This window comes from Ambystoma mexicanum, chromosome 1p (genome assembly GCF_040938575.1).
Source record: "Ambystoma mexicanum isolate Mex_15411 chromosome 1p, UKY_AmexF1_1, whole genome shotgun sequence".
NCBI classification, from domain to species: domain Eukaryota; kingdom Metazoa; phylum Chordata; class Amphibia; order Caudata; family Ambystomatidae; genus Ambystoma; species Ambystoma mexicanum.
The window spans coordinates 1,372,867,450-1,372,891,231 of NC_090921.1; the positions used below are offsets into that span (position 1 = coordinate 1,372,867,450).

Below are 23,782 nucleotides of genomic sequence, written 5' to 3' on the forward strand. Positions count from 1 at the left end.
TTCGGCCTGATCGAGGTTTTCAGTTCCCAAAAATGGAAGAGTTACAACGAGGAGTGGGCCCGACCACCCTGTACACCACGAAAAGAACGGACACGTTTTGCTAATAAAGACGAACAAACAGACTTCTCTTGCGGCCATTATGGAATCAGGCAACTTGCTGACTTGACTTGTCTATGGTTCCAATCCAGGAAGAGCTTTGCTCCGCCCATATCCCTGTAAACCATTACTGAACTAGTGACGTTATGGGCATCCCCCATGGAACGCATGTTTCACGCGACCTCGCCTATTTACGTATCCTGACGTACGCGATGTTTTACGTTGTCTGCAGTCTTCAACGCGCTCTCAGTTTTACACCCCCCCCCCCTTCCATATTCTGGGCCGCGCGCGTTCCTCATCCGACCGGCAGCGCGCTGTACCTCGCAACCGTCGCTGCGCGTCCCCCCGAGCAACAGCGTGTGCGCGCGCGGCCTGTGTGGATGAGGCGGCAGTAGAAGCCCTGAGAGCGGCGGCGGCGGCGGGGGGAGGAGGTGGAGGAGGCGGGGCGGAGGCTTCACGGACCCGGACATACGAACCGAAGGGCACCGTCAGGTCGAGTCTGGAGACAGCACGGACAGGTATGTGTGGCGCGGCGAGATCACAGTAGAAACGGGGACAGAGGGCCCCCTCGGTGCCGGACAAGGCCTTGCTCTTTGTCTCCGGTGCCCTGTGTGATCTAAGAACTTCTTGAAACCGGAAAGGCCATTTTTTGTTTTCTCGGCTGTCCCACCAGGGTAAGATGACCGCCCCGTAGAGGACAATAAACAAAACATGATCGGTGGGGGATAAAGTCCCCAGACAGTCCAGGCCCAACTAGTAGCATCCCGGAAAGTTCCTCAGCACATCGTGTCTATAAGATGCCACATAAAGGCCTCACTGAGCACTTGGGGCAACCCGAGGGTGTGGTGGTTGCATTGCCGCAGGGCGGGCGGGCAGGCAGGCCTGCAGCAACGATGCAGCGTATCTGGTCAGTGGCCGTCAAGGCCCATCGCATTTCATAAGGCCGTTCTGCAGCCCAGCTCTAAAGACGCAGGGACAACAGTGTGCGTGAGGCTGTCCCCCTTCAGGCCAATGCTGATGCCACCCTTTACCCCCGTAGGTGGGTGCTTAGGCAGGGCCATGTTGCAGCCTGGAAACAGTGCAAGGACCATAACACTTGGTTTCTTTACAGGCCGGTTCGGTTAATTCCAGCCTTTAACAGTGTCGAGGCTTTAATGTTGTAACCTGCTTGAAATCGGTAGAGATCCTCAAATGCTGGTGGTCTATGGCACCAATCAGTTAACTGCACGTGGTGTGCCAACTGGTTACCAGTTTGAGTCGCTGGATGATCATCTGCGTGACAGAGTAACTTAAAATACTGTTCCTGCTACCTGACGCCCAGTCTGAATGCAATGTGAGTGCTAGCATCCATGGCAACAAGCGCCGAGGTAACATCCACTATGGGCTAACTTATTACTTACTGCAGTATTAATAATTGGACGTTATGTTTACACTGAGCTCAACTACCCACAACAAAAACGTACTTGTTCTGTCATGACTACCAACGATTCTGATTACACCAGACGGACACATTACACGCGCGTGCTCACTCTTGCAGTGATGGAAATAAAAGTTGGCTAAGCAGGAGCAAAAAGCAGCTTTTGTGTATTCAGCATTGACCATGAGCTATCACTGGAGAACTCGAAGCTAGTGCATAGCGTTCTGCAAGTTTAACTTCCACATAAGATGTTAACTTTTGTCCATTTATTTATGACCCCTTATTTGGCCTCATGTTTATTTATAGACTACCACAAATGCACAATTAAACTCAAATGGAAGTGCTCGTTTTGCATCAGCATGGGGAGCCAAAAGTAGCTTCTCTTGGCATTGGTTTCAAACAAACTAGGCTCTTCTTGGCTAGAAGCAGGAGCTAAATGGCTCCCAGCTCCCCTCAATTACGAACCCCGTTCTTGGCCTCTGTGGCATATTACAATTGTGTGCTTGCATACCGAGAAGGTAAGTTGCCTTCCCGTGCACGAACACCAATGTTTTTGCATATTCCTGCAATTTCACCAGCATGCCGTATTATACTTGGTATCAGCCGTATGTAACCTTTTTGAAATCTGCTCCCTTAACCGTGAGTTGGGTTTCCAGAGTGACCATTTCCATGCTTTTTGCATTTTAATGGTAGTTTACCCTAAAAGCGTTTAATGATGGGCATGCAAACCTGGACAGATATTATTTTTGTGCTGCAATAGCAGTCTATTGATACGTAGTATTGGTTCCCTTGTCATCTGTGTGAATTTAAAGCGCAAAGCTGCCAGACGACAGTTTATGTCGGTAAAAGTAGCCACATCTCACTGGGCATTAGAGATTGGGTGTGGGGGTTGTTCCCTTGGACTGCCTTGGCTCTGAGAACACAACCGATCGGCAAAAGACTGGCTATGTACATATTGGTAACATCAAATCTAAGAAGTAACTCCATGTAAATTGTGAATGGCTAATGGACAGGGTTAGAGCCATTCGTCAACTTTTGTAAAGGGTATTTTCCCTTTCATCACTCAATGTATTTTTAAGAAGTGTCCACAAACGTTTTTCATTAACTGCTCTAATTTACTAATGTCAATGTTGGATTTCTCTCTAGGGATGGATCAAGGATTTCCCTGACTTTGTGCAGCACTGCACACACAGGCCCTCTTATTTGTATATGTGTTGACATAATGGAAGCTGATTGTCACAGAAGATATAGCGCTGTTTTCAGTCTGATACTTGATGGCATCATGGAAAGTGGCATTTGTTGTGTGTAATAAATTAACATTTAATAATTATTATATACGGGACACTGCTGTGGAGGTTTGTCTATTTTGGTCAAGACTCACTCATCTAGCAAACTGCTTCTTTCTTGTCCTTTTTTGCAGATGGTTAGAATCCGAAAGATGGGTTGGTGGTCAACTTTTATAATCCCAATGGGTATGTCTCTTGGTGTTTATCTTCAGTTATGGAGGGCCTTGTCAATCTATCTACTGCTAATGGGCTATTCCTTATTCTGGGTGGGCGGGAGTGGCGATTTTAACGCCAAGATGGGTAGCGGTTCACAAACTGCCCCATTTGATTCCTCAGAAAACAATCTGGCTGGAATTTCGATTTCCATTATGAGGGATGTTAGAATTTGCACAGAGGTGCTCATGCTGTTAAGGCTCGGCCAGTGGCCGTTTCCCTGATGATATCCCATGCAATTTTACTTTCTCGTCAACTTTGGGTCGCTCAACGATCGATGTGTCTGGGTACAATTCTGGGACCCTGTTATCAAGTTTAGTGTGCTGGGAGACATTTGCAGAAGGTTATCAAAAAAATTGAAGAGGCAGCCGGGTTGGTTTAACTCAGATTGTTCGAAATTGGGTATTTTTGCTTGAAACCTGTGAGAATCCCCTGTCCTCCAAAAAGGAATATAGTTGGTGCCTAGCTGTTTTTAAAAGGGCTATCATAGTCGGGTCTGGGTCTATTCTTCTGTCACTAATGATCCCAAGCTTTTTGGGGACATGGTGAACAATGGGCCTTTTTATAAATCTAAGTCAAGCGGAGCTGATGTCATGGTTTCTGATCAGGCCTAGGTGGCAAATTTTTCTGCTGTACATAGTGTGGGTGATGTGGTTGTGGCCATTGAACGCCCGCTGGTTATAGATCCCAGCAGTTGCCATACTCAGTGAATGGAAAATTGTTTTAAAAGAAGGGGAAATCACATAAAATGTCAAAAAAATAAATGGAGGTCCAGGTTCTGATAATGTTCCTATCGGAACCGGATCTCGGCCCCAATTTATGATTAGGGGTTTTAACGCTATTTGTGCTGGGGGTGTGCTCCCCGTTTCCTGTTCTCAGGGAGTAATTCAGCCAATAAATAAGAAGGGGCTGAGGGCGCTACCAACGTCATAAAGGCTCAGTGTGCAAGATCATGGGGCGGCTTCTCCTGGGGAGATTGGAGTCTTGGGTGGAATGTAACTGTATTCTTTCACCCAAAAATTTTTTGGTTTAGACCAGGCTTTATTTATCTAGTGGTGGCTCGCTCTTTATAAATGAAGGATGAACCTATTTTTCTTGCTTTCATGGATCTGAGCTCCGCCTTTGACAAGGTCAATAGTAATAAATTGTGGTGTGTGCTTAGATCTATGACCTGTCCAGGTGCATTGGTGGATCTTCTGGAGAGACTGCATTAATCTATGGTGGCCTGTGTAAGGAGCAGCATGCAGGGTCGTTGCACTGCTTTCTTCCAGGTGGAGCAAGGGGTGCGCCAAGGTTGTGTGCTTAGCCCCCCTGCTTTTCTGTCTGTACATAAATGGGCTTTATGCCCATTTACTTGGGAAGTTGGCGTGTGCCATTATTGGCTTATGTAGACAGGTCTGTTGGCACAGACTGTGATAGCCTTGCGGTGCTTGATTATTCTTCATTCATGGATTCGCTGAATCTAAAGGCTAATGCCCAAAAATAGGCAGTTATGGTCTGTAGCCGGGGCAAGTTTCCTCCAAAATTTCAGGCGATGTTAAGTGAGGGGCCTTGATCCCCAGAGTCTCTAGTTTTCACTATTCGGGGGGGTCAGATTTCCGTCAAACCTTGGTGCTGAAGCCCATGTTGCCAAGCAGACTGCTAGGTTCAAACAGATGATTCGGGGGTTGGGGGGCACGGCACACGATCCATGTGTATGTTTTAGGCTGAACTGGTCGAGCTGGTACTTGCGGGGGGGCTTTTATAATGGCAACGCTATTTCTGTTGCCATGTATGGTATGGAGTTGTGGGGATACAGCAAGGTTGAACCCATCAAGGTGGTAACACTTTTTTGAAACCAGTACTGGGGCTTCCTCCTTCCTTGCTCTCTTCCCCCTAATTTTGCAGTCAATCAGGAATTGGGCTGCAGGATCGCATCCCAGCCTGTTGATCACTGGCTTAGAGTCTAGGGTAACAGTAGAGCCGATTTTGGCCCAGGAGCGAATTAAACATTTGGTTCCTAGGGACCCTTACCTGACGATTCCTTGGCTTAGGTATGTTAAGGCAATGTCAGACGGAGACAAGGCTCAATATTTTCCCTGAGGGATGTTATGCCGCTCAGTGTTAGTTATAAAAGTAAGGGTGTTGTCGTATTCTGGATAATAGGGAGTCCTCTGAGATCCAGAGGCCGCTGATAGGAAATATGCGATTATTGCAAGCCCAGGTCTGCTGAAATGTTTGCGATGGCCACTGAATCCCACTGTGTTGTTGTCCTCACCAGGGCACGCGTTAACTGCATCCATCCGAAAGCCGTGGTGGCGGCCGGGTGTAATGGCAATGAAAATCGTGAATTTTTTGTAAAATTTAGACCAAAAGGGGCGTTTTTACATTTTTTTTTTCCCGTTCCCCATCCTTGGTGCTAGTTTGCAGTAACTGAATGCAAAGCGAGGTGAGCCTGGGGTAATTGGCAAGTGCTGCTAACTTGTCTAAAATAGTCACTTTCTTAACCTTTTCCCTTCTAACGCATGCAATCGTGGTCTTATTTTGTAGTGTTCAAAAAGCTTAAAAGCATTCTGAATTTTAAGCCTGTTTGAGCTGTACCATGATCATGCATTGGGCGTACTGTCAAAAGTAAACTTTCTTTATACGAAAATGAGAGCATTTTTACATGTTTTACCTTTCAATTAGGTGCTGAAATAAATTTTGCTCTGGTTGTGATGAGAATTCATTGGGCACTATACTTGCATGAGGTGCTTGTGCACCATTGTTTAAAAAAAAAAAAAGTCATCACACTGTTGGGTTCAGATACTGAATCTAAATCAAACCTGAATTATCACTGCCAGACACACAACCATGCATACATTAGTTTTCAAAAATGGATAAGTTTGTTAATTAAAATTTCCTTGAGTAGCAAACAAATGTATTTGATTAGCAATTGTGTGCTAATATTTTTAGTCACCAGAAGTTATGCGACCTAAAATGAGCACCAGCACCGCATTTTTTGTATGCCGCTGAAGTAAAAAGTGAGTGTGTAAAATGTAAAGGTTAGTTGCACGGTTGGACAGATGGAAGGCTCTGAAAACGGTTTTCAGTGCACTGCTGTTTGCAGCTAGTTGTATTTGTGCAATGTCCCATATGTTATAGGCTTGACCCATCATTTTCTCTGCAAGGAGAAGTTCATACGTTTCATAAATCAAGAAGTTTACAATGTTGATGTTGAAGCAAAGTCCGAGCCAAAGGCTTAGTATGATGTTGCAAGCAGCGCAACAGTCCACTTTAGGTGAGCAAGATGGCACTTGCCATTCATCGATACCAACTGTTTTCAATGTAGCATTAAATGCCACTTTTGGGGTAGGGCATGGCCTGTAATAGCTAACATGCGTTAGCCGGGTAGGCCCAAGCACAGCATTCCAGCCCTGCGCACCTATAAAAGCGGTATTTATCACTATTGACACCCATAGCCACCATCTGGGGTACCAATACTTTTTTTGTTTCTTTGTTCCTGGTTTAAGGGAACAAGGCTTTGTGCAGCCGTGCTTCCCATAAAAAGAAATTGCACACATCTGCAATTGAAAGTAACTATTTCCAGGTCATGTAGCAGGGGAGTTGAGGTGTGGCAACTCGGCCTGGGGCACCGCCTCCATGGAGACAGTGAGGCTGGGCAGGGGCGCAGCGGGCGGTCCTGAAATGCGTGCGGCTACTTGTAGATTGTGCCTGTCGGTCCTTTCCTCTAGATTAGCCAGCTCTCCCCTGCAGGTTATAATATATAATGCAATCATAATCTTAGAGCAAAGTTAGCTCTACAGGCAGATCTGTAGTGACACTGACTGGATGGAACTATTGATCACTACTTTGCGTAAATATCGAGTTAACTTTTATCTTAATTATGTAAGCTGGGTATATGGTGCAGGCGGCCATCCCACTCAGGTTAGCTGGTATAAAGCAACAGTGATGATATGGAATGCCAAGGAGCTTGGATCAGCTTATGGGTTGAGCACTAGTTGAACACATGTTTACAACCAGCCTGTCACAGAATTAGGTTTGCCATCAAAAGCATCTGGCCGTGTGATCATGTTCATTTTCAATTGTCCACTCGTCGGTATGATGCATCTTAATTAAATATAGCTGACACTGAGCTTCAGATACAGTAGCCTAAACTTTACTGAAAAACATCTCACCCTACTAAAGTAAAATTGAAGCGCCAGTGAATAGTCGGCCGCATTGCACACCTTTCGAGTTCTCCCAAGTAACATCAAAGGAAGGAGAAGACCGCATAAAAAGGTCTGAAACCTTCCCATTGTCAAGGTGACATGTCTAGCTGCTGTCATTAAGAAAGGAGCTAAAGACTTGGCCACCTTCATCACCACATTCATTGATAAACTCATCTTTCACCTCCATCAAGTCCCCAACAATCTCAAGGAAGCCTGGGTTATGTCAAAAAAAATATATAACAAAAACAAAACATTACATTCCAACAAACTATAGGCCCATTATTACCGTCCCCTTAATCTTGGACCGAGTTTCATATCTGCAAATTTTAGAAGAGAACAACCTGCTAGGTCTCGGACAATCTCAGGCCGAGGCATGGGACGGAGACAGCACTCTTAAACTTGAAGATCCAAATGGGCGAGGCGAGGGACAAAGGCAAACTAGTGATCCTCTTGCTCCTAGACTTGTCTGCGGCCTTCATCCTTGTCGACCACCAAATTCTAACTAGACACCTCACCACAGCAGCATCCTTCTTCACCAATGCATCGTACTGGGTCAACTCCTTTCTCTCCAATCGGACCACCAGAGTTTTTTTTCTCGATCAGCTTCAGCAGACCCGAGCCCTACACTCTGGAGTCCCTCCAGGCTCATACTTGTCACCCACGTTTTATAATAGATTTACAAAGCTCCTATCTGATCACTTGAACAACTTGGGTGTCATCTACACCAACCACGCAGATGACGCCCAAGTCCTCATTCCCCTCACAGGCTGCTACGATCGAGACTCTAAACTACTGAACGACATATACCTAGAATTCCTGGCCTGGATGGTTACAAACCGCTAACGACGACAAGACCAAGCTCATGATTGTCGGCATTCAAGCACGCCTGAACAAACTTGACCATAGGTACACATCCTTCACCATAGACGGTAATATGATAAAGAAATAAAAACTCTGGGGGTCTATTGCGATTCAACACTGTCCCTCAAGAAACAAGTTGGCTCTATAGCTGCCTCCACAGCCTACAGCAATAAACAAATCTATAGTTGCAAATCCTACCTGTCCACCAGTAGTTGCCTAATGCTAGCCAGAGCCTTAGTACTATCAAAAATTGGCTATTGTAACACACTTTCTAGGATCCTCTGAACTCAACCTTACCAAGCTTCAGGTCCTTCAACGCAACTCATTGAGAGCAGCATTTAACCTACCAAGATCTTGCCACAATCAACTTTCAGACGAAACGCCAATTGGCTGCCAGTTCGTGACAGAATCAAGCTTCTCTCCCTGGTAATCGCGCACATATGCCTTGCAAACACAGCCCCCAAATACTTATCTGATATCTGCAAGCACTACTCCTCTCGCCCCACCAGATCCGCCCTATCCCACTGCTTGGCAGTACCTAGGTTTAACCTAAAAACTGCTTGAGCAGCCAGCTTCCCAGTCCAAGCAGCCAAACGCTGGAAAATACCCCTGAACTTCAGACAAGAACTCGCTCTCCTGCCGTTCAAATCTGGAATCAAAAACTGGTTGAACAAGCCTCTCCAATGAGGCACCCTTCAACTGCTTCTGGCCACCACCCCGAACTTCTGTTTATGATTGTGCTTATGCTATGTTGTAAATGTTTCCTGAGCCCGACCTACCTGTAACCATTGGTCACCATATATGCCACTCATTATCTCCATGTATGTAACTCTTAAGTTTTCCAGCGCCCAGTTACCCCAAGGTTCAGTGCGCAATATAAATAAACAAATACAAAAACAGACAATGCTGTGTTTTACAGTAGCAATACAGTATGGTGATGTTTATTCGTAAAGCGCCTATACACAAGATAAGTGTTCAAGGAGGGGGGGGGGGAACAAGTCATTCAGAGCCATGGAATTTTTGAACGATACAAGTCTGCATAGGCAGAGTACATGCATACAATTACAGTGTAGATACCAGCAAATGGGTCTGATGACGATTCTGCAGTTTTTCCTAGTGCATTGAAGTGCCACCATGCAGGGAGTGGAGACAGGGAATGTAGACCATCTTTAAGGCATGGTATGTTCAGATCAGGCAAGTACACAGACGGTACGGGAGAGGAGAGGTAGGAGACCAGGGGGAGGGGAGTCCAAGTACGCACAGTCAGTCAAACTGGATTACGTGCTGAGAGATGTCCCACTCATGGGTCATTGACCAAGTGCGGTAGCGATGAGGAAAGTGCCGACCCAGAGGCAAGTGTGAGAAGACTGGCGAGGGTGCCAGGGACCTGTGAGGCTGAGATACACCCGGCGGCCAGTCAGAAAGCTGTGTGGAAAAGGAGGGAGAGATGAGAGTAATGTGAGGAGTTTCCGGGAAACTTGGGGATCGGGCTCCAGACGGTAGGGTGGCAGGGAGGCTATTCCAGGGGATGCCCCTTCTGGCGATGGAGATCTCCCTCCAAATGTCTGCTTGGAGTACCGGCTCACTCGCAGAAGGTTGGAGGTAGATGAGCAGAGGGCTTGGGAAGGACAGTATTTAGGTAGGCATCGATTGTTGGAGATGGGTAGGTCCCAGGCCCCAGAAAGCCTTGTGGACAATGCAGAGGGTTTTGAACTTGATCCTTGCAGCCACAGGGAGCTAGTGGAGGGATTTCACTGCCGGATAGATACAGTCCCTGGGCTTGAGGCCAAGGATAAGTCTGGCAGTTCTGTTCTGGATGAGTTGCACAGGGTGCAAAGCTGAGGCAGGTACGTTGAGGAAGAGGCTGTTGCAGTAGTTAAGCCTTCAGAGAACCAGTGCTCTGGAGACAGTGAGCCACTGGGGGATGGTGAGAGAAGGAAGAATACCTCTGAGGTGCTGTTGGTAGTTGGACTTTTTAGAAATGTCTGAAATGTGAGTTGAGAGGGAGTGGAGTCGAAGATGCATTATGTAACTCTTGGGAAATGAAGTGAAGGACTGCCTTTTAAAAGATAAAGTAAATACATGCTGGCATTTGCCAAACATAGTATAGTTCGTTTTTAGGAAGCTATCGGCCAGATTACTTCTGGTTTGCAACGAGTTGAAAACATGTTTCTTGCCTAACCCTCCCACACGGGGCTTTGCCACTTGTGGACAACAGGACTAATGCTGCACTTGCTCTTCATTGGCTCCTTTTAAAATTGCAGAGAAAAGAGGATACATTGAGCCCTGATGCAAGAAAGGAATGCATGGAGAGCAGTGCCTTCAATGAACTGTCATTTAAATAGCTAGCTCTGCTTTACAAGTGTATAGCAAACCTACGGAATTGCATTTTATTACATACATATGGTCGCCATTTATAATGTACCCAGGAAAAGGTTATGGCGACATTATGTATGGTACCATATATAAGGTGGAGCGGGGGTGTCACTGCACCCTTGAGGGAAAAAAAAAGGTTTTGGGGGACGAAGGGGTGCCCCCGCATGTTCAATACAATGTCCCTGCAAAAAACCGTCACTTTGTGGTGTCTTTTTTGTAAAAAAAAATAAATTTGCCAGGCAACATTTTTGTAGGGACACTATTACATGGAACCCTTACATGCCTTGCGTTATGGTGGCAGTTGAGGGACGGACATTGCAATAATTGCGGCACTGGCCAAGTCAATAGGTCTGGCTTTTTGCTGGATTGTGCAGATGTTTTGGTCTGTTAATTCAAGTGTTGCGTGTTACAGTTGTGCTCTTGTTTTGTTTCTCTTGAGCAAATGCTTTCTTATCCAGCATTTGCATATTGTTTTAGGCGCTCCCAACTTGGTAACCTGCCAGGATAATAAAATATGGTAAAGTGAAAATGCAGGAACATTATTTGCCTAAAATCATACAATTCCGTTATTTGAGGATGTCAATTAAGCCACATCTCGGTATGGGAATAGCCGTATAATTGAGACTTAACCCCAGGTACTACCTTCAATTTTGCCAGTTTAGTTTACATTTGCTTTTTATTTCTCCCGCTTACCTCATAGTCGAGGTGAATATTTTCACGTTAAAAGCTAGTAAACGCACGCCACATTTAAAACCAATATGCTTTAACTTGAGTAGCACCTGCAATAACAAGAACCTATTTAAATCCCAATCCATTAGGAAAACGGAACAGCACTGAAAGATGAAATGTTGCATCCTTTCCTCGGGTTAAACAAAGAAAATGACACGTACTTATGTTTGAGAGTCCCACCTTAAAACGCAGCGTGGACACTAAAACATTGTATATTGTTCCATGTACTTTATTAGAAGCAATGCTGTTGAAAATTTCAAATTTGCCGAGGTGCAACCCATCGTATTTTATGCATTACGGGTTTTGCACAATTTGTATTTGGTTGTTTATCGCCCCCAGGTACAATAAGAAAGTTACGTTCTAGAAATTTTATTTGTACTCATTTCACCCTTATTTTCTTTTAATGAGACATTGGCAAAAATATAATTGGGCAGATATATGAACTTCTGCACGTTTTGAGAAATCCTCAAATCTTTGTTTTGTACTGGCAGTCCATATCCCTGAACCTCGAAAATTGATTGTAAATATAAAACCTGGAGAATTGGTCACAGGCAAACTTGGGGAAGGGGCGCACCACCTAGGCCTCGGTGGGTATTTTGATCTTCTGTTCTGCATGTGATCATGCTGGAATGCTAATAAGAACATGGCGTTTCAAGGGCAACATTAGCAGTCCACAACAAGGGTACTTCACACTTGTTGACGTTTCCCCTGTAGCGTTGCTACCATATCCAGGATGCGCATCTGTAGTCTGGGGAGAAAGGTACGCATACTGTGGCATAGAATCAGAATTGCGATTAGGCACCCCAAGGACGTTCAGGATACCAACACATTGTTTGAAGCCGCGAAAAGGGTACAGCATGGCCACAGGATACAGATATGAAGCCATGAAAGAGGAACACACGCTCTAGCAAACATAAAAACGAGAATTGCAAGATATAGGGTAAATGAACATAAACCTTTTATATATGCTGGGCACAGCAGGGGTCGAAAATTGCCATTTCTTGACCAGGATCAAAAAGCTGCCCCTGGTTATTAGCCATCACTCGTTGAGCTGGAGCGATCTCCGGGGAGACAGGTGCTAGTACATAGCGTCCATCCAATCCAACTTGTGCACAAGATGCAACTCTAGCCATGTCTCTGTTTTATATATTATGCAATATTTAAATATCCCATCACCAATTGCTCTCAGCATTTCGATCCCTGCACAAAGTGTCAACCTTGCAGAATGCACTGGTTTTACAACATGGATACAGGAGATGATTGAAAGCAACAAGGAAGGTGCATATACTATTAGGGGTGTCACGGTATTCGTTTTATGACGGTACGATAACCTTCTTGCCAAATGACGGTATATCATGGTTATCGCGGTATAGCAGGTGGAGTTAACTGATCTTAACAAATATTTTCTAAAAGGTCATAAATTGACAGATGTATCATCACAAACAAAACCAGGCACCCAGGGCCAGAATTGGGCTTTTCAACATACTTTCCACTGAAACGCCTTGCTTCCACCAAACACACGTGTGGAGAGGAGGGGGTGGGGTGGAGGCCTGCTGCAACTGGCAAAGCAAACTGAATAGCTTTTCTTAAGTGGTCATTTAGGCTTTTTGCTTCCCCACTGGCTACTGGTGAAGATGAACATGTTGCCATCTTGATAACCTGCGTGCCACAGATCAATGGAGGCTGATGGTAGTATATGCTTACACACACACGCACTTACACACACACGCACTTACACACACACGCACTTACACACACACGCACTTACACACACACGCACTTACACACACACGCACTTACACACACACGCACTTACACACACACGCACTTACACACACACGCACTTACACACACACGCACACACTCTTACACACTCTTACACACTCTTACACACTCTTACACACTCTTACACACTCTTACACACTCTTACACACTCTTACACACTCTTACACACTCTTACACACTCTTACACACTCTTACACACTCTTACACACTCTTACACACTCTTACACACTCTTACACACTCTTACACACTCTTACACACTCTTACACACTCTTACACACTCTTACACACTCTTACACACTCTTACACACTCTTACACTTTACGTTACAGCCTTTAGTTTACTTGCGGGCCAAAAGGTGTTCAGTAATCACTGACATGTTACCCTTTTGGTATGGCATCAGGGAATACCCACAGAGATGAGTGAATTTCGCAGTGTGACTTATTATATGTAAATTCAATGATCGAACCAGGGAAATCTCCCATTGCCATATGTTTAGAGAACATTATCAATTATAAATATATAAACCCCAAAGCCGCCACCCCAAAGTAAACCCTTTTCCTTCTTGGCACTATCTATTCTTCCTATTGCTAATATATTGATTTTGTGTAAGGCACGTGTGGTTTATGGAAAGGCATTAAAAACTGCTCCAACTGAAACTACTTGGCAGACGGCACATCCAACGGTGCAAAACCAAGACTGTGCAGCAATTGCTTACAGCAGCCTTTCCAAATCAGATTGAAAAGCACACTTAACGGTATGAACGGTATAACGGTATAAACAATGTGATGGTCATTATTGTTCAATTAAGTGGTTCACGGTATCTTTAACGGTATACCGTTATACCGTTACATCCCTACATACTATAGCCTAGATCAGTGGTATTCCAACATGTTTATGCTGAGTCCAACCAGAGTACAAATATTGTCGTTCCCCCACCCCCTTGATCACCGACAGAGAGGGTCTCACGTTTTCTCTGTTTTTTCTTTTAGGGGTTGAATTGTAAGTATGTACGTTAGGCAAATAACACAAGGGGTTTGTTTTGCGTGTGTGTGTGTGTGTGTGTGTGTGTGTGTGTGTCTAGGCATCTTTCACCAATCTCTTTGGGACATAGCATGTGTGATGGGGTAACTGGGTGATATTTACAGGTTAACGAAACACACACTCGTGTGACATTGTTAGCTGTCTATTAACTACTGCAGGTATTGTAGGTTTACCATTTTTCCACTTCTTGTTTTTTTTTTAAATGATGATAGTACATACCATGTTTATGGTTCGGCAATATCCTCTGTGGTGAGATCTTTTGACTGGAATTTAATTGAAAGGCCCTGAATCTTCCTCACTCCCTACCAATTGTGGCCCAGAGATTTGAGTTGGGGTTGGTGCCTCTTAGAGGGTGGTTTCATTGGAAGGTGCTCTTTCAATCGCAAGTTGTTGGTTCCTCCCACAGCATTGCTTTTTTTGTTTTTTTTTTTAAAACAAAGGCATGATAGCAACATTACAGAATTTTTATCACAGCATGTTATGCATCATAATGATCCCAATCCTTTTACCCTCACCTCCCTCCCTGTGGTTGTTGGCCCATCTAGGGTTGCGCACTTCATTCTTGTTCCTGTGGAGTGTCTCCGTCGGCCAAGACCCTCTGGGCCAACTGGGGCTTATAGGTCAAGGCTGGCAAGTCCCGATCAGAGTCAAGGATTGGGCCCCAGATGTTTTGAAAGCGGTGAAGCAGACCTGTCCTGGCCGCCGTCACCTTTTCTGACATTGGTATGTACCATAGTTTCACCCACCAAAGGGGCAAGAGGGGGGCCCCCCCCTCCACTGATTTCCATGTGCGAGCTACCACCATTCTACCTGCCAGGAGGCATTGAGACAGCAATTTGGCTCTAGCTCCTGATGTTGGGTAGATACCAGGGACTGGGGCGCCCAAGAGAATGGGTTTGCGGTCTAGGGGAAGCCATATCGGAGTAACTTCTGCGATGGTTGCTAGGCATTGCTTCCAGAAGCTTTGGACTTTTGGGCACGACACCACGTGTGGAAGAAGGATCCTACTTGGCCACATTGTCTCCAGCAAGTCGGGTCAAGGGTGTGGTTCATCTGGTGGAGTCTTGGAGGAGGATGGTACCAACGCAGTAAAATTTTGCATGCGCATTCCCTGTTTGTGATGTATGCCGATGAGTGGACACGGGAACCAGATGTCCACCCAGGATTGGTCCTCCAACGGGTGGCCCAAGTCTGCCTCCCATTGTGCCATGGATCGGGTTTTTGAGATTAGAAAATCCCTCTGGAGGCGTTTATATAGCATGGAGATCCTGACCTGGGTCGGGAGCTCCTTAAGAGTCAGTTCTGTCGCTGTGGGGGGTGGGGAGGGGTTAGTCTGTGGGTGGGAGCACCAGTGACGTAGCTGGATGTATGTAAATCTTTCTTTTTCCTGGAGCCGAGATTTCTTTGCATCGTTCAATAGTACAGGGTTGTCCTCCTTTGAAAACCTGTCCCAGGCACTCCAGTCCCCCTGTGCTCCAGGTTCTGAAGTTTTGGAGGGAAGCCCCGGTTGAGAAAGCTGGGTTCAAGAACACCGGAGAGGAGGGGCCCAATCCCAAAGGCATCCCTTTTTGTTTTAAGGTCCTATCCCAGACAGAAATGGTGTGTATAGTAGCTGCAAGCAAACCCTACCATTGCCGCCACATTGGTGGTGGGAGGAAGCATAGAGGGAGGGATAAGTGTGATTGTTCGAGGTCCACCCAACTAGGGCTGTTAGTGAGTCTGCCACGCCTGGATGCATGCCAACTGCGCTGCCATCTGGTACTAGGCCACCAAGCTTTGCGTTGCCTGACATTGTGTCTTCAGGAATCCTAGCTTTTTTCCACCCCTCCAAATGAATTGTGGCATTTTTCTCTGCATGTTGCGGAGAGCTGGAGTTGGGATTGCAACTGTAAGGGATGAGCATGCGTATAGAAGTCTCGGCAGCAGATTCATTTTACAGGCCGACATCCGGCCCATTAGTGATAATTCCTGGGTCTCCCAGCGTTTTAGGTCGGCTTTCAGCTCCTTAAAAGTGGGGAAAAGTTGCATGGTAGACTTCTTTTGGATCGGCCGGAACCTGGACCCCAAGATAGCTGATAGCCCTTATCTTCCATTGGATTGGGCACATTGGGATCAAGGCCTCTTGCTCCCCCGGAGGAATCCCAATTCCCAATGCCGCTGATTTCTTAAAGTTGATGGAGAATCCTGTGACCCTTCCATAGCTAGCTATTTCAGCCAAAGCGTGTGTTAAGGAGGAGCGGGGCTCTGTGATGGTCAACAGGACGTCATCTGCGTAGAGAGCTAGTTTGTGGTATGAGGTGCCAACCCTGGTGCCCTTGACCAGGGAATTCAGCCTAATCCGCTGGGGAAATCGGTGTGAATAGGAGTTGGGATGGTGGACATCCTTGTCTGGTTCCGCAAGTCAAGGCGATGGGGGTTGAGGGGGTACCATTAATTCGAAGGGGGGTTTGGGGCGTTTTGTAGTTAGCCAGAACCATGGTGTGAAATTCCGGCCCAAACCCAAATGCTTCCAGAGTGAGTCTCATGAAGGTCCGGTCCACCTTATCAAATGCCTTGGTTGCATCAAGCGCCATTAGCACTAGGCCTTGGGAGTCCCGGGAAGCTAGGTCCACTAGGTTCGAGGCTCTGCAGAAGTTGTCGGCCGTTGATCGGTTCTTGAAGAACCCGCTCTGATCGGGGTGAATTATGTCCGGCAGGATATCTTAGAGGAAACGTTGGCATCAATGTTCAGCAAGGCAATCGGTCTATAGGAGGCCGGGTTTCTCAGACCACCCCCAGGCTTAGGTAGGAGAATTGTGATTGATTCTTGCATGGCTCTGAAAGAGTTAAATAGTTGTACCAACGGTGCCAGCAGCTGCTTGAAGATCTTATAGAATTTGGTGGTGAAGCCATCAGGACCGGGGGCTTGGGATTTGAGGGACTTTATGGCCTCGTCTACCTATTCGCTTGAGATTGGAGCGTCCAAGGTGTTCCAAGGTAACTCTTTCAGTTGGGAAGTGCTGCTTTCTGTAGTTATTCCTTCTGTTCCCCCAGATCTTGTGTTGGGGCGGTCATGACCTGTTCCAGATGTTCTGCTCCAGGCGTTGTTTGTCCTGATCGGCATAATGCACTCTACCTTGCGTGTCCCGCAGACCAATGATTGTATTTCTTTTTGCTTTAGCGAGTTCAGCCACCAAAAGTCTGTTCACCTCATTGTTCTTGGCATAGTAGAATTGCTTGGCCGGCCTTCACCAGTTGGTGTGCGGTGTGTTCGGCATAGTGGGCTTTAATCCTCTTTTGCACCAAGCGGATAGCTCGTCGTGATTTTGAGGACCAACCTTTTTCCTTGTGGATCCTCTCTGCTTTCCGGAGGTCATCCTTGAGGATCAGGCGGGTCTGATGCCTTTTCTTATGGAAGGATATCAGTCCCGTCCCCGATAACCCCCCCCCCCCCCCCGAATTACCGCTTTCATAGCGTCCCATGTGTTAGCGGGGGAAGTGTCTTCGTTAGGGGGTTTTCCTTAAAGAAATTCTTAATTGCGATCGCTATTGAGTCCCTGAGCGGCATCTCGTTAAGTATTGGGTCGTACAGCGTCCATCTGCATTGCGCGTTGGGGGAATGGCTCGTGCACTCGCATTTCCAGGGACACCGGAGCGTGATCAGACAGGATCCTTGGGCCTATGGTGACATCATTGTCGAAGTGAGTGTGTGCGGGGATACCAGGAGGTCATCTATTCTGGAGAATGTCCTATGGACGTAGAAATAGAAAGAGAAATCTCTTTCTGAGGGATGCAGTATCCTCCATGCGTCGTAACACCTAGGGTCCTGAATAGCTGTAAAAGTGCCAATGCAGAAGTGAAGTCCCCAGAGGAGGGTGGTTGTGATTTGTCCTTTGTGGGATCTGGAATTCTGTTGAAGTTGCCGCCTATTACTATCTGCCCCTCTAGAAAGGGGGAAGAGAGTGGAGCTCAATGGCTCATAAAAGGCAGCTTGGCCCGTATTTGGGCCGTAGACTGAGGTGAGGGAGTATAGCTTTCCCAGCAATAAGCACTTTACGGCAGTAAATTGACCCTCTGGGCAAAGAATTGTGTCCAGAATCTCTGGGTTTAACCCTTTCCTGAAGAGGATCGCTGTACCTCCTTTTTTGGTATTCTCGGAGGTGAGGAGGAGTTTAGGAAAGTATTGGGAACGTAGACGCCCAAAGTCTACTTGCAAAAGGTGAGTTTCCTGAAGCATGGCCACCGCTGCATTTTCATCTTGGGAGTTTTTGCAAAATTGATTTGCGTTTTGCCGGAGAGTTTAGTCCTTTAACATTCAGTGAAACAACCCTCGGTGGGTGGTGTTCCGGAACAGGATGTGGAGTTGCTGGTGGGTTTGGAGGGGTGGGGGGTGAGATGTGGGTGGCTCTGTCAGCATAGTGGAAGATTTGTAGCTGCTTACCATGCCATTCAAACCATGCCATTCCAGATCCCTCGCTTTGTAGCCAGTTACGAGTTGACCGTACGCAAAGCCATGCGACTGTTGGGGATGATGGCTTCCAGCATCTACCTACTTCTTCATGCATGTCTGCGCATGCGCCCCATGCAGTAGTGGCTCTCAAGCCAATGGTGTCAGGCCAGCGGACAATGGGACGAAATAATGGTTGTCCGATATGGTGGTCAAGGGAAAACCTTCTGCAGTGAAAAACATTCACCACCCCTGCAGTAGAACAGATGCATGTGACGGATTATCTGCCAGTTTGGGGGCTCACCGCCTTCATCAGATGGCACACAGCGTGTGGTCCCCAGCGGTAGTATCCATCAAACCTGTTGGATCTGCTAGCAGTGTTCAAGGCCCTGATGACGTGCCAGACAGATTTCCAGGGGAATTCAGGGGACCGTCCTTGTCCCCCCCCCCAGCCATGTATTACCTGAAAAAGCAAGAGGGCTAGCCAAACTGTCACAGAACATATGGAAATGGGCTCTGTTAGGGAGAATTCTCATCTATGGCTAATTTCCCTCACCTAGTGAGTTCCCTAGCAACTTTGCTGGACTTCTGGAGTTTATTTTTTTCCACTTGGTAAGAGAGAGCTTTTTCCCCACTCTTACCTGTGTTTTGATATGTGTTTCTACCTGTTTTTGTGATTGTGGACTCTGTACACCACTTCAGTAGCCCCCTTCTTTTTGTGTCACACAGCACCTTCAGTGCCGTGGCACAAGTCTTTGAGACTTCTCGACTCCATTTCTGAGGCGACTGCCATCCCCCAGAAAAGGGTAAAGTTACCATTAACTTTACTTGGTCAATCTACCACAGATCCAGTACACCCCATCTTCCATGGAGTACTGGAAAGGGTTAATTTGTATCCCTTTTTATCTGTGTCTCCTAGAGCGTTGTTTCGCTCTTAACATTTAGACTTTGTTGGTGGCAGTGGTATCTACCCTTACTTTTCTACCGCGATTATATTAGATAAACAAGGTACTGTTCTTGCCTATTATATTAGCCTCGAACATAAACCCGCTTGACCAAATCGTCTTTCTTTTGGCTCCGGTTGGGTTTATTGCCATTTCTTTTTGTTAGTCTGCCTTTGCGCGGCAAACTAGGTTTGCCTTCTTTGTTCACTGTCTTTTGGCGCCTCCTCAAGGCGCCGGAGTGTCTAGGTGGGCTGAATGTGAGGGAGGGGTGTAGTCGCCCCCTGCCCCCTCTAGGAAACCCAAGTCACACTTTATGATTGGCCAGGGTAGTAGTTCGGGCTAGACAAGCCCCTCCCCCCCTCCCCCGCTGCTGGGTGATTGACAGCCAGGCTGTGTGAATGGGTTTTTTTTTGCATAAAAGGCAGGTCTCTTGGGCTAGAAGTCAGTCGCCACTGGAACTACAAGGAACCGAAGAGAAAGATGGCTGCTGCAACTACCCCGTGCCGGTGAAGCCATGCTGCAATCCTGAGCTATCTACTCTTCAACGACTCAGAGATGATCCAGTCCGGAGTCGTCTTCCCTTGAGCTTGGTGGGGATAACCAGCTCATCTTCCACAGCCAGAGGATCCTCTTCCTTGGTCGAAATTGCTGCATGCTGCTGTAGTGGTCCGGATAGCCACCTGAGGAGCCTCTCCTGTTTTTTTTTAAGGAGCGCACCTTTTATTCCTCGTCGCTGCTGCAGGCTTCATCCCTGTGTGGTGCAGACCCCTTCAGATGTCCTCCTTCACAACAAAGCTCCAGGAATCATGGGCCTGCAGGAAACCAACAGGAACAACTGCCAGAGCACCAGCTGCACCATTGGAACAAGGTACTGTGTTCTACTTGAGGAAACTGGGTGAATCCCTTTGCTTAATTTCCCAGGCTTGCCCTTGTCTTCCCTCCTTATGACTTTTGCTTCTGAACATCGACAATATCGAAGTACTTTTGGCTACGTTGAATCGTGAACTGTCTGTGTGATCTTCGGCAACAGGCCCTGGTGTCTTTCGACTCTGGTTCCGGCCCTTTGACTTTTGAACTCCTGTCTGAGCGTTTCTTGATTCTGCCTGCCTAACCAAAATATTGCCTGTGATTTTTTTTTGCCTCCAACTCCCTCTGGGTATCTCAGGTGCTAAGTGTGTTTTTGCCCCGGTAGCATTTCATGTCCGGATACGCGTTTATTTAGTAGACCGAACTGTTGAAAAGTGATCGCGCAATCGTATTTGTGGTAACGTGTTTTATCATCACCGGTTCATTCAAACACAGGGTACTTACCTTGAGACTTACTGTACAAAGTGAATTGTTTAGTTGTATATTTAACGTAAGTGTTAATAACGAACGGTTTAAAAAATAAATGTACTTATATTTTTTTTACCTGAAACCTTGAGTCAGTGTTTGGTTGAGTCACAGTAATCATGCTCCCTTTGTGTTCTCTGCTACTGCTCATATACTCTTGAGATAAGCCTGGCTGCTCCGCCACTGCTACCCCTCTGACATAGTAGTACAGGCTTGTACCAAAGGTAAAACTTGTATTGCCACCTGTAGTCTTGCGTGTAGTGGTCCCTAGGGCACTGCACAGGTATCTGCCTAACAGGCTTTCAAACACAAGATGTTCCTTCTGTCGCAACACGTTTCAGGGGAACTCTATCGTCAGGCATATGTACTCAGCAGAGACTTCCCCACTACCCGTAGAGTATGAGTGGCGGCGATTAGATGAAGACTTTCTTCTCAACGCCTTCGCAGACTGGGACTTCGCAGAGATCGACTTGTTCGCAACTCTGGAGAACGCACAATGCCCAGCTTGCGCCTCCAGGTACCCTCAGAATGCTCGGAGGGGAATGGGCTCTAGATAACCTGGTCAGGGAAATGTCTGCTCCCCGCACCCTTCCCCCCCCCCTCCCAGTCACAATGATTCTTGTGGCCCCGATGTGGGTTCGCCAACCTTGATTCTCTCATCGCATGGCAATGTAGTCTACCCTCCCAGGAAGCTGCCATGCACATACAACCTGCTGTCATACGACAGGGGGGAGAATCTACGTCCATGCCGGCAAGCTCTCAACTTTGCAGCCTGGCGCCCTGCACTTTCAGCACACACCACGTCCCACAAGGTCATTTCGTGGTGGAACGTTCCAGTAATCGAGGCATTTATGGAGGGGTAAAGAGACTTCAGCCCCCCTCCCTCCCCCCACCCCAACCCCCCTTTTTCCAACCCAGCTCCCAGGTGGGACCTGAACGTTGTACTTAGTAATTGGCCCTCCTTTTGGACCTATGCATAAGGCTAGCCTTAAAGCACTCCCCTGGCAATTACATCAACAAGGAAAGTTGGGGAACTGCAAGCCCCCATTTGTCACAATTCACAAAGATGAGGTGGTCCTGCACACTAAACCACGATTTGCGCCTACATTTTTTTTCAAAGTTCCATGTGAACTAATTGATGGAACTACGCACCTTTTTCCAGAACCCCACTAACGTGGCGGAAAGAAGCCTCCACACACTTTGTGAGGAGTGTGGTGATCTGTTACTAAGACCACTTTTTTTTGTTTTGTTTTGTTTCAGTAACTGCATGTAGAGAAGGGGATCCTGTCTCCAAATCGGCCATTTCAAAGTGGATCGTAAATTGCACTGTGCACTTGCCAATAGAGATCTTCCCTTTAAGCCTAGAGCACACACTACTCTGGGCACAGGGGCTCCCATCGCATTCATTGCAAATGTTTTGAATCCAATGGTAATGCCGCAACCTGGTGTTCTGTACACATCTCTACACACCACTACTGCCTTAGTACACACTCTAGGTCTGATTCTCAGGTGGGACAAAAGGTGCTAAAACATCTTTGCTACTGTTCCTTCTCACATCCCACCACCATCTCTGGGTACTGCTTGCTAGTCTATGCACAGCATGTGATTCTAAGCAGATTAACAAGCATCAGAAGACATGCACTGCTTACCGTAATAGCATTTCTCATGATTGTAATTGTTTAGATTCACATGTGCCCATCTGCTTAAATTCACATGCGCCATCCCTCCTTTCCCTCATGGAGTAGAAGGAACATGGACATCTTACACCTATCCTATGTACTTGCTCACGCTGACTATAGGGCTTTGGATACACTACACATCACGTTGGGGATAGTGTTACAGTCGTGCCCATGTTGACGTCCCCATTTGATCCTCGAAAGATGCAATACTCCGCAATTACCACTAGATGTCGGACTATATGCACAGCATGGGAATCTAAGCAGATGCAATCATCAGGAATGCTATTATGATCTGATTAGCTGTGCACAAGGGGCTCCATTTGCCATAGCAAAAACCAGGAGTGACAGTGGACAACCCTGCCTGGTTCCCCTCCGAATATGGATGGTTCAGAGAGATTTATGTTAACTAGTAGTTTCATGGTTGGAATTTGAAAATACTCCATAATTTGCGTGAAGGTTTCCCCCGCATCCGAACCCCTCAAGTGTAAGCCATGTTTTTTCTTAGTCCATGTTGTTGAGGGCCCTCGTGGCATCCAAAGCCAGCATGGCAAACCTTTGGCCCGTTCTCCTGCCCCATGTTGGGTTCACTGGCCTCTGGACATTATCCTGTGTATGCCTACCCATAATGAACCCTGCCTGATCTGGATATACAATTTTGGGTAGGACTTCTGCATAGTCAAACATTTTATAGTACTCATTCCCAAATCCATCTGGTCCAGGAGCCTTATTACCTGCTAACTTACGTCCTCCTCGATACGTGGCTGGTCGGGTCCCCTCAGGAGCGCCTGTTGGTCTTCAGTTAGTCCTTGCCCTGCCAGTGCCCCTGAGTAAGTCGTGCATGATCATTTTTTCAGCTTCCCCTCATAAGCTCCCCTTCCTCATTCCTCAACTGTATTGTAAAAATGTTTGCGCGCTGCTTCCTAAATTTAGCCGCCTGGAATCAATTTGCTTGGCCCCCTTTCATAGAATAGGTTTGTTTGGAGTAATGCACTGATGTGTCTGCTAGGCTTGCTTCTAATTTTGCCCTGGCCCTCATCAAGTTCTGCCAAGCTTTCTTGGACTCTGTATCCTTGCACGTACCCTCAGCTACCTACCAGTTCTTTTTCTGGCACGAAAGCTGATGTCCTAGCTATGAACTACACCACCCCCGACAATTTCCCCCACAGACTTGCAATAAAGTGTTCTTGCTTCTCATTGAGACCATAAACTGTCCCCAACTGGCCTTGTAGACACCCCCCTCCACTCCCACCACCAAAACGACCCCTCCGGGTCTCTGTGGGAAAACTGATTAGTGAATTCTACCTCCTTAGCTGTCAGTATTTCCACTCCCCTCTTTGTGCTACTGGAGGCGAAATACTGTTTGGGAATTGCTGTATGTCTGAGACGCACCTCATCTTTAGAGAGCAA

At 46.7% G+C, this 23,782-nt stretch overlaps 1 protein-coding gene across 1 annotated transcript in view; it reads left to right on the top strand.

The window, feature by feature from the left end:
• The first annotated feature begins 480 nt into the window (after positions 1–480).
• The window catches only part of SIAH1 (siah E3 ubiquitin protein ligase 1), a 108,516-nt gene continuing 85,214 nt past the window's right edge, over positions 481–23,782 (top strand). The window contains exon 1 of the mRNA XM_069607049.1: positions 481–614. The gene's annotated coding sequence lies outside the window, so the exon portion shown is untranslated. The remainder of the gene's footprint in view (positions 615–23,782) is intronic.